This window comes from Phacochoerus africanus, chromosome 15 (assembly GCF_016906955.1).
Source record: "Phacochoerus africanus isolate WHEZ1 chromosome 15, ROS_Pafr_v1, whole genome shotgun sequence".
Taxonomy (NCBI): domain Eukaryota; kingdom Metazoa; phylum Chordata; class Mammalia; order Artiodactyla; family Suidae; genus Phacochoerus; species Phacochoerus africanus.
The window spans coordinates 64,172,617-64,185,178 of NC_062558.1; positions in this window are offsets into that span (position 1 = coordinate 64,172,617).

Here is a 12,562-nt window from a genome sequence, read left to right on the forward strand (position 1 = left end):
TGTTTCAAGGTAGTTTTTAATTTCCTTCTTGATTTCCTCATTGACCCATTGGTTTTTAGTAGCATGTTGTTTAGTCTCCATGTAGTAGGTTTTTTCTCTTTCCTTTTCCCATGGTTGGTTTCTAATTTCATGGCATTGTGGTCAGAGAAGATACTTGAGATAATTTCTATGCTCCTAAGTTTATTGAGATTCGCTTTGTGTCCCAATATGTGGTCGATTCTTGAGAATGTTCCATGAGCATTTGAGAAGAATGTGTATTCTGCTTTTTTTGGATGTAGTGTCCTGAAGATATCAATGAAGTCTAACTTTTCTATTGTTTCCTTTAGGATCTCTGTTGCTTTATTGGTTTTCTGTCTAGAGGATCTGTCCATTGATGTGAGGGGGGTATTGATGTGATTGTATTCTCATCAATATCTCCCTTTATGTCTGTTAATATTGGTTGTATGTATCTGGGTGCTCCTGTATTTGGGGCATATATGTTGACGATAGTAACATCCTCTCCTTGGATGGATCCCTTAATCTGTATGATCTTTTTTAATGTGTTGTTGGATTTGGTTTCCTAAAAATTTCTTGAGAATTTTGCATCTATATGCATCAAAGATATTGGACTACAATTTCCTTTTTTCTTGGTATCTTTGTCTGGTTTTGGTAATAGGGTGATGGTGGCTTCATAGGATGTTTTTGGGAGTGTTCCTTCTTCGATTTTTTGGAAAAGTTTAAGAAGGATTGGTATAAGTTTTTCTTCGTGTGTTTGGTAGAATTTGCCTGTGAAGCCATCTGGTCCTGGACTTTTGTTTGTAGGGAGTGTTTTTTTTTTTTTTAATTATTATTACTATTCAATTTCATTTCTAGTGATCAGTCTGTTCAAAGTATCTATTCTTGATTCAGTTTTGGTGGGCTGCATGTTTCTAGAAAGTTTTCCATTCTAGATTGTCAAATTTGTTGGCATGTAACTGTTCATAGTATTCTTTCTTTCTTTTTCTTTTTCTTTTTTTTTTTTTTGTATTTCTGTAGTATCAGTTGAGATTTCTCCTTTTTCCTATTTTGTTTATTTGGGTTCTCTTTCTCTCTCTTCTTTGTGAGTCCAACCAGAGGTTTGTCAATTTCATTTACCCTTTCAGAACTAGCTCTTAGTTTTATTGTTTCTATTTTTTTAACCTGTTTTATTTCTCTCTGATCTTTATTTTCTTTCTTCAGCTGACTTTAGGTTTTGTTTGTTCTTCTTTTTTAATTCTTTTAGGTGGTAGATTGGGTTGCCGATTTGAGATTTTTCTTGTTTTTTGAGGAGGCCTGTGTGTGTTACTAGGAACTTCCCTCTGATAACTGGTTTGCAGCATCCCATAGATTTTTTTTATGGTTGTATTTTTATTGTCATTTGTCTCAAGGTATTTTTTATTTCCTTTTTGTTTTCCTCATTGACCCATTGGTTTTTTAGTAACATGTTGTTTAGTCACATGTAGTCAGTTTTTTCTCATTTCTTTTCCTGTGGTTGATTTTTATTTATTTTTATTTTTATTTTTTGTCTTTTTAGGGCCACATTCATGGCATATGGAGGTTCCCAGGCTAGGGATTGAATCAGAGCTGCAGCTGCTGGCCTATGCTACGACCATAGCAATGTGGGATCCAAGCCACTCTGTGACCTACACCACAGATCACAGCAATGCCAGATCCCTAACCCACTGAACAAGGCCAGGGATCAAACCTGTGTCCTCATGGATACTATTGAGATTCATTTCCACTGAACCATGACAGGAACTCCCTGTGGTTGATTTTTAGTTTCATGCCATTGTAGTCAGCGAAGATGCTGAAATAATTTCTATGATCTTCAGTTTGTTGACACTGGTTTTGTGCCCCAGTATGTGGTCTATCCTAGAGAATGTTCAATGTGCACTTGAAAAGAATGTATCTTCTGGGTATTTTTTTTTTTTTTTGGATATAATGTCCTGAAAATGTTAGTTAAGTCTAACTGTTCTACCATGTCACTTAGGATCTCAGTTGCTTTATTCACTTTTTAAAAATTTTTATTTTTAATTTGTTTTTAAGGGCTGCACCTGCAGCATATGGAGGTTCCCAGGCTAGGGGTCGAATCAGAGCTATGGCTGCCAGCCTATACCACAGCCACAGCAATGCAGGATCAGAGCCACCTCTGTGACCTACACCACAGTTCATGGCAACACCAGATTCTTAATCCACTGAATGAGGCCAGGGATCAAACCTGCATCCTCATGGATACTAGTTGGGATCATTACCAGGGAGCCACAACAGGAACTCCTCAGTTGCCCTCTTGATTTTCTCTTTAAAGGATTTGTCCATTGATGTGAATGGGGTGTTAAAATCTCCTACTATTATTGTTTTCCCATCAGTTTCTCCTTTTATGTCTATTAGTATTTGTTCTATGTATTTGGGTGGTCCTACGTTGACAAGTATAATATCCTCTTCTTGAATTGATCTTTTTATCATTAAATAGTGTCCTTCTTTGTTTTTCTTTATGGCTTTCATTTTAAAGTCTATTTTGTCTGACATGAGTAGTGCAACTCCCACTTTCCTGTCATTTCCATTTGCATGAAACATCTTTTTCCATCTCCTCACTCTCAATTTATATGTGTCCTTTGCCCTAAGGTGAGTCTCTTGTAGACAGCATATTGTAGGCTCTTGTTTTTTTTATCCAGTCTGCCACTCTGTCTTTTGCTTGGAGCAGTCCATCCAATTGCCATGGTAATTACCTTGACATTTAAGGTGATTATTAATAAATATGTAACTTTTTTTTCCAGTTGATTCTATGTTTCTCCTTTGCTCCTTTCTTTTTCTTTTGTTCATTGGATGATTTCCTTTTATTTTATACTTGTGTCCTCTTCTTTGTGTGTGTGTGTGTGAATGTATTGTTTGTTCATACATTCTATGCATTTCAACAAATGTATTTTGACATCTATCATTTTAAAATCATATAGATACAAAGCCACAGTCATCAAAACAGTATGGTACTGGTACAAAAACAGAAAAATAGATAGTGAAACAGGATAGAAAGCCCAGAAATAAACCCAAAACCTATGATCAACTAATCTATGACAAAGTAGGCAAGGACATACAGTGGAGGAAAGATAGTCTCTTTAGTAAGCAGTGCTAGGAAAACTGAATAGCTGCATGTAAAATAATGAAATTAGAACATGGTCTAACACCATACACAAAAATAAACTCCAAATGGATTAAAGACACAAATGTAAGGCCAGATACTATAAAACTCCTAGAGGAAAACATAGGCAGAACACTCTTTGACATAAATCACGGCAACATCTTGTTTGATCCACCATCTAGAATAATGACAATAAAGACAAAAATAAACCAATGGGACCTAATTAAACTCAAAAACTTTTGCACAGCAAATAAAACCATTACAAAAGTGAAAAGATGAGCCACAGAATGGGAGAAAATCTTTGCAAATGATGCAACCAAAAAGGGTCTAATTTCCAAAATATATAAACAACTCATACAACTCAACAACAAAAAAAACAACCCAGTTGAAAAATCAGCAAGATCTAGATAGACATTTCTTTAAAAAAGATAATACAGATGGCTAGTAGGCATGTGAAAAAATGTTCAACATCACTAATTATTAGAGAAATGCAAATCAAAACTAAAACGAGGTACCACCTCACATGGTCAGAATGGCCATCCATAACAATTTAACAGATTACAAAGGAGAGGGTGTGGAGAGAGGGAACCCTCTTTCATTGTTGGTGGCAATGTAAATTGGTACAACTACTAAGGAAAACAGTATGAAGGTTCCTCAGAATACTAAATATAGAACTACCATGTGATCCAGCAATCCCACTCCTGGGCATATATCCAGACAAAATTTTCATTCAAAACGATACATACACCCCTATGTTCTTTGCAGCATGATTCACAATGGCAAAGACATGGAAACAACCCAGATATCCAATCACAATAGAATACTGCTCAGCCATAAAAAAGAACAACAAAATAATGCCATTTGCAGCAACATGATGGAAGATAGTATTAAAAAAATGTAAAAAATGTACACTTCGCTGTATAGCAGAAATTGAAGGAACATTATAAATCAACCATACTTTAAAATTTTTTTTTTAATTTTATAGAGAATTTTCACTGTTCTAAAAACCTACTTTGCTCCTTTTTATTGCCAAATGATAATTCATTGCATAGATATATGCTATATTTTTTTATCCATTCACCAGCTGATAGACATTGGGTTATTTTCACTTTTTTTTTGACTGTTATGAGTAATGCTGTTATGAACAAATTTAAGTACAAGTCTTTGTATGGAACATTTGTTTCTCTTATGTTGATACCTAGGAATGGAATTGCTGAATCATGTGGAAACTATGTTTAACATTTCATGAAACTGTTTTCAAAAGTAGCTTGTACCAAAACAAACAAAAAAACAACCCAAACCAAAAAACAAAACAAAACAGCAGTAACAACAAAAAGTGAGTAAGTTCCCATGTGGCACAGCAAGTTAAGGATCTGGCATTGTTGCATCTGTGGCCCAGGTTGCAGCTGTGACATAGGTTTGACCCTTGGTCCCGAAACTTCCACATGCTGTGAGTGTGGCAAAAAAAAAAAAAAAAAAGTGGCTTGTACCATTTCACATTGCTACTAGCAATATTTGAGGGTTCCAGTTTTTCAACAGTTTTGCCTACACTTGGTATTTTATTTTTCTTTCTTCCTCCATTTCTTCCTTCCTTCTTTCATTTTCCTTTCCTTTCTTTATCTCTTTCTTTCTTTCTTTCTTTCTTTCTTTCTTTCTTTCTTTCTTTCTTTCTTTTTTTTCTTTCCTTCCTTCCTTTCTTCCTTCCTTCCTTCCTTCCTTCCTTCCTTCCTTCCTTCCTTCCTTCTTTGAACTTTAGCCATCCTAGCAGTTATGAACTGGTATCTCCTTGTGGTTTTCATTTGCATTTCTTGAATAATTAATGATGTTGAGCATTCTTTTGTGTTTATTGACTATTTGCATGTATTTGTTTGGGGAAATGTCTGTTGAAATCTGTTGCCTATTTGCTTTTTCAAATTTCTCAAAGTAAATTTATTAGATCTCTTGGTTGGATATGACTGAAACCACCTCTACTTAACTGAAAGAACAGAATTTATTTTGAGGATGGTATGGAGGAGAGGTAGTAAAATGGCAGCAATACAATGAAACACAGGAAAGACTATTACAAACACTGATTACTTTAGAATACCCAGGAAATCCTCTATCCCCAGTTTATATCTCCTTCTTCTCAGTTGCTTCATTCATTTTTTTTTTTTTTAATGGCTGCACCTTAGGCATATGGAATTTCCTAGGCCAGGGAATCGAATCCAAGCCACAGCCATAACCTACACTGCAGCTGTGGCAAAGCCAGATCCTTTAACCCACTGCACTAGGATCGAACCTGCATCCTGGTGCTGAAGAGATGCCACCAGTCCCATTGCGCCATAGCAGGAACTCCTCCCCATCTTCATTTTAAAAGAACAATGAGATATTTATTAGTCATAATAATTTCCTATGGAAAATTTCTAATTTCCTATGGAAAAGATTCTAATTGTCACAGCTTGGGTTATTTACCCACCTTGAGACCAAATAACTGAGGTCAAGAGAGTGTTAACCCACAGATAACCATGCAAATTCAGATCAGATGTTGGCAACCCTGGCCCTCTAGCACCCAGGCCATTGAGCAAAAAATGGTTTTTTGCATTTTAAAGAATTTGGGGACTAAATCTAGCAACCAAATAAGAATATGTGATAGGGACATAAGGGGCCAGAAAAGTTTAAAATATTTATTTTGGGCCCTTTACAGAAAAAACTTGCTGACCCCGATCTATTGGGAGGGGGAGCAGTTTTTTCTCCAAAGAAGGGTGAGAGAAACTGGTCTGATACTCTAAAAGAAACCTGCAGGACACCAGTTCTACAGGATATTAACAAATGATCCCATGCTCAATATGCTTGGGAAACCAGATGGAAATTTTTTTTTTTTTTTGTCTTTTGTTGTTGTTGTTGTTGCTATTTCTTGGGCCACTCCCGTGGCATATGGAGGTTCCCAGGCTAGGGGTTGAATCGGAGCTGTAGCCACCGGCCTACGCCAGAGCCACAGCAACGAGGGATCCAAGCCGCGTCTGCAACCTACACCACAGCTCACGGCAACGCCGAATCTTTAACCCACTGAGCGAGGCCAGGGACCGAACCCGCAACCTCATGGTTCCTAGTCGGATTCGTTAACCACTGCGCCATGACAGGAACTCCCCAGATGGAAAATTTTAAAGAACTTCTGTATTGAAGGACTTCTTATAGTATTTTTTTTTTTAACTTTCTCAGGCTAGGGGTCCAATTGGAGCTACAGCTTCCAGTCTACACCACAGTGACAGCAACATCCGATTCGAGCTGCATCTGTGACCTACACCGCTGCTCACGGCTCCTTAACCTGCTGAATGAGGCCAGGGATCGAACCCACAACCTCATCATTCCTAGTCGGATTCGTTTCCGCTGTGCCGTGACGGGAACTCCCCATAGTATTTTATATGCTAGAAAACATTATGAATCTTCAAAAATCTTCTAGAGGAAAATATAGCATGTTCTCTTTCCCAAACTTGACCACAGAACCTTATTTCCTCCCAGCTCTAAGAAAGTAGCCTTTCATTCAACATACTTTGAGAGAGCTTTTTATATGTGAGCTCTCACTTGCACTCATGTGAGTTTTATTTCCAGTCTTCCTTGAATTTGAGTTCAGCAATGACCATGATGCTTATGTGTAATGGGAGGCCCACAATGAATTAAACAAATTCTCTGTCTTCAAGGAGTTTTTAGTCTAATGAAGGAGACCAATTAAAAAAAAACAAGCTATTCTGAAGGTATGAAGAATGGTGTAAAGAATTACTTATTAGAGTTCCTGTCGTGGCGCAGTAGTTAACGAATCCGACTAGGAACCATGAGGTTGTGGGTTTGGTCCCTGGCCTTGCTCTGGGTTAAGGATCTGGCATTGCCGTGAGCTGTGGTGTAGGTCGCAGACACGACTTGGAACCCGAATTTCTGTGGCTCTGGCATAGGCCGGCGGCTACAGCTCCGATTAGACCCCCATCCTGGGAACCTCCATATGCCGAGGGAGCGGCCCAAGAAATGGCAAAAAGACAAAAAGACAAAAAGACAAAAAAAAAAAGAATTACTTATTGAGTCAAGTATATAGAAGGCACACATCCTTAGCCTTGTGGGGTAGGAGTAGGGACATCAAGGAAGGCTTGATGACTGAACCTTAAAGATCAACCAGTAGAAGTTAACCAGGTGAAAAGGGAGAACAAAAGATGAACTTTTTATTTTTTTTAATTTTTATTTTAATTTTTTTGTCTTTTTTTTGTCTTTTCTAGGGCTGCACCCCCGGCATATGGAGGTTCCCAGGCTAGGGGTCTAATCGGAGCTACAGCTGCTGGCCAACGCCAGATCTGAGCTGAGTCTGCAACCTACACCACAGCTCACAGCAACGCCAGATCCTTAACCCACTGAGTGAGGCCAGGTTTCGAACCCACAACCTCATGGTTCCCAGTCAGATTCATTTCTGCTGAGCCACTATGGGAACTCCAGCATTTTCAAATACTAACGAAAAAAAAATTATAATGATTTATTTAACTCTGAGTTTTGTTACATTTATAGTTGTACAATGATCATCACAACCCAGTTTTATAGCATTTCCATCCCAGATCCCCAACCTATCCCCACCACCACACAACCTGTCTCTTTGGAAACATAAGTTTTTCAAAGTTTGTGAGTCAGCATCTGTTCTGCAAAGAAGCTCATTGTATGCTTTTTTTAGATTCCACATATAAGTGATAGTACATGGCGTTGGTGTCTCAGTGTCTAACTTCACTTGGCATGATAATTTCTAGGTCCATCCATGTTGCTGCAAATGCCATTATTTCATTCCTTTTAATGGCTGAGTGGTATTCCATTGTGTATATGTACCACATCTTCTTGATCCACTCCTCTGTCGATGGGCAATTAGGTTGTCTTGGCTATTGTCTATAGTGCTGCAATGAACATTGGAGTACATATATCTTTTTGAATCACGGTTTTCTCTGGATAGATGCCCAGGAGTGGGATTGTTGGATCAAATGGTAATTCTATTTTTAGTTTTTGGAGGACTCTCCATACTGTTTTCCATAGTGGTTGCACCAATTTACATTCCCACCAGCAGTGTAATAGGGTTCCCAATTTGTGCCATATTTTATATTCCACATAGAAGTGATATTACATGGTATTTTTCTTCTCTTTCTGACTTTACTTAGTATAAGAATCTCTGTTTGCATCCATCTTGCTGTAAATGCTATTATTTCATTCTTTTTATGGCTGAGTAGTATTCCATTGTATGTATGAACCCCATCCTCTTAATCCATTCACCTGTTGATGGACATTTAGGTTGTTTCCATGTCTTAGCTATTTTGAATAGTGCTGCAATGAACATAGGGGTGCATGTATCTTTTTGAATTATAGTTTTGTCCAGATAGATGCCCGAGAGTGGGATTGTTGGAGCATATAGCTCTGTATTTATTTTTCTGAGGAACTTCCATACTGTTCTCCGCAGTGGTTGTACGTACCCTGTTTTAGCCTTCACATCATATCCTCTCACTACTCTTTCTTCTCAGTCCCCACTGTTATTGCCTCAGGTCCTTTTTGTCTCTTGCCTAGGTTACTGCAGTTTTCTGAAACTGGTATCCCTGGTTCTAGACTGCTTCCCTTCCAATCTATTTTATGTAATACTGTCCAAATGATTGTTCAATAGTACAAGTATTTATTTACAAGTATTTACAAGTATTTGGCCCCTCAAGACTTTGAGATAAGATCCAAGCTCTTTGTGGCCCTCCAGTCTCTGCCAATTTTTCTAGTTTTATCTCCAACATGAAACCTACTCTCTTCCTATGCCAGGTTGTTTGGTTATCCATTACTATATGACAAGTCATCACAAAACTTAGTGCCATATAGCAACAACCATTTAGGACCTAAAAGCCCCAGAACTTCATTTCTACTGTATTTTACTGATTAGGCAAGTCAGGAAGGCCAGTCAGGAAGACAGTTAGACCCCCCATTTCACTAGGATGAGTAGAAAAGAATGTTCAATATGTCTAATCTAACACACCAGGTATACCACATCTATTGAGCCAGCGGTCTATTTTTTTTCAAATACTATTCCATTTGCATCTTCTGCAAGTCTTCAACTTGGCAGATTATGCAGTTATGCTCTTCCAGACTTAACTCAAGTGTCACAAAGCCTAGCTTGAGTCAGAGGGCAACTGCATGCTGTTTTTTCTGTGACTTAGCATTTACTTGAGTACCCTAAAAAAGAATTATCCAGGCTCTGGCCGATGGGTCAGCAACTATCCAAACACAGTTGATCCTTCTCTCTTCGGTGCTGTTGACTGCGTATTGTACTTATGCCTACATTATGTTTTTGCAATTACTTAGGTATGTGACTACACTGCTACTAAGTTGACCTCAAATTCTCTGATTTCAAATAAATCCTCTCAGTTTCAGTTGACTAAAATCAGTGTAAGCAGAAAGAAAAATTGTGCTTGGTGGGGAGGGCAAGATTTGTTGCCTCAAGATTGTGAAAATGACTTTATTTTCTTTTTATTTATTTACTTATTTTGCCACAGTGGTGTGCACTGGCTTGATGTGGAATCTCTTTCCAGACTAGGGATTGAGCCTGAGCTGCAGTGGTGAAAGCCCTGAGTCCTAATCACTTAGGCCACCAGGGAACTCCCCAGAAAGTTAAAAAAGGAAAGTTAAAAGGAAAAAGTTAAAAAAGGAAAGGGCAGTATTGGTTATTTGACATGATTGGATCCCAGCAGCAAACAATGCCCACTGGTCTCCCTCTAAACCTCCTTACACTGCCCCTCCCTCCTTCTCCCTCCTCCTCTCCCCTCTTCTGTCCTTTTGCTTCAGTTTCTATGCTGGTTTTCTTCACTCCTACAGCAGACATTGTCCCTCCACATAATGGGTAGTACTAGGTTTCCAGAAAGGTGTCCGTTGAGGCAAATGGCAATCTTTCCTACTGTCCCAGATAAAAATTCCTGAGAGTAAGGGCTTTGAATGAGGACAGGGACATGGAGCTCTGCCGTTGGCCAACCCTATAGTTCCGGGGAAGGGCTTATCTATTATCAGAAAGATGATGGGGAATTGTCCCAAGTCAAAAACTACAGGCTACATTGTGTTCATCTCTGTTCCCCCATATGTCGCCTGAGTTGTTGGCACAAAGCAGGAGCTTCCAAAAAAATGTTTTTATCTTTTTAGGGCAACGCCCATGACATATGGAAGTTTCCAGCTAGGGGTCTAATCTGAGCTGCAGCTGCCAGCCTTAGCCACAGCCACATGGGATCCAAGCTGCACCTGAGATTTACACCACAGCTTGAGGCAATGCCACATCCTTAACCCACTGAGTGAGGCCAGGGATCAAATCTGCATCCTCATGGATACTAGTCAGGTTCTTAACCTACTGAGCCACAATGGGAACTCCCCTAAATGTTTACTGAAGGACATGAATGAATGAATCCTTGCCTTGAAACATTTCTCTCTCCATACAGAAGTCCTGACTCCCCTGACTCTCTCCTCTCTCTCGGACATTCCTTACTGACTATGGAAGACAAGGATTTTGCTGTTCAACTACTTCATGGCCACCTTCAAGGTACTGAGACATGAAAGAACGTGATTAAGATGCTAAATCTCTAGGCTTTTTTGATTTCATCTTCAATCTGGGTTAGGTCAAGAAGGATTTAGTAAGTGTGGGTGTCCTTGTGAAAGATCTTTCAGGAAATCAAAGAGCTTCTAGGTGAGTTAGTGTTGAAATGGAGATCTGAGTCCCAGCAGCTTCTGGTTACCAGCAGCATGGACTTGCCTTGTAAGTTTCTATGGACCTTCACCCTTCACACAGGCAGCGGTCAGTCCCCAATTCCTTCCAAAGCTTGTCAGTGAGCAGTAAGCTTTTTGAAGAATTTTCCTGAGATCTTTACATTCACTGTTTTCAGAGAGATGAGAGACTTTCAAACACCCTTCTTCATTTCATTCTCACTAGAGCTTATTTCTTTTGTCACTGGTAAGAAGAAACAGAATCCTAGGGAGGAAGAGAAAGAAAGGCTAAAATGATTTCTGCAGCACTCATACCTTCCCAGAGTAAATTCTAAGCCTGTCAGCCAGGGCCGAGTTCATCCCTTTTTAGGATATGGTGCTGTACTTGATAATCAATACACAGAAAAACAACATGTAATACTCTCCTATTCAAAGAAACACTGTACCACTGCCATTGTCACTGGGCTCTCACCCCAAGGGATCCTTGAATCATTCAAGACACTAGGATAGTGATAAATAAACCAAGTCCCTGCGTTTAGTGGCTTTTTTTTTTTCCTGAGGGAGAACACAAGCAAACTTATAAACATTACGTTTAGAATGAATAAGCAATGAGGTCCTGCTGTATAGCACAGGAAACTATATCCAATCACTTGTGATAGAACGTGATAGAAGATAATGTGATAAGAATAGTCTGTAAGATATGTATGACTGGGTCACTTTGCTGTAGAAGTGGACAGAACATTGTAAATCAACTATAATTTTAAAAATTTTTATTTTATTTTATTTATTTTTGTCTTTTTGCCATTTCTTGGGCCACTCCAGCGGCATATGGAGGTTTCCAGGCTAGGGGTCGAATCGGAGCTGTAGCCGCCGGCCTACTCCAGAGCCACAGCAACGCAAGATCTGAGCCGCATCTGCAACCTACACCACAGCTCACGGCAACGCCGGATCGTTAACCCACTGAGCAAGGGCAGGGATCAAACCCACAACCTCATGGTTCCTAGTCGGATTCGTTAACCACTGCGCCACAACGGGAATTCCTAAAAAAAATTTTAAAGCAAAACTTTCAAACATTTGAATAAAGACTAGACATCCCTCCCCCGAAAAAACTTATAAACAAATACATAGAAACAAATAGTTTTGGTTTATGATATATGTTATAAATATTTGGTTTTGGATTTTTTTGTTCTTTTATTTTTTTATATATTTAAATGTGGTTTTTAATGTGTTAAATATGAAAGGATTTAGGACAGACTTTAGACAGGCTGGTTAGAGAAGTCTCTCTGAAGGAGTGACATTTGAGCAGACATGTAGATGAGAAGGAGTTGATTATGTGAGGATCCATGGAAGAAGGAACAAAAAATGTCAGAGGAAGTGAACATGATGTATTTGAGAAACATGAAGAAGGTCCTTGTGGCTAGAATGTATTGAGCTTGGGGGAGAAGGTGGGCAGGGGCCAGACCAGGAGGGACCTTGTAGGCCAGGCAGGGAATTTATATTTTATTTTAACTGCAGTGGAAGATTTCATTTTTGTTTTTGTATTGACCACACCCATGGCATATGGAAGTTCCAGGCCAGGGATTGAATGTGAGCTACAGCTGTGACCTGGGCCACAGCAGCTGTAACATCAGATCCTTTAACCCACTGTCCTGGGCCCAGGATTGAACCTACACCTCTGCAGCAACCTGAACCACTGCAGTTGGATTCTTAACCCACTACACC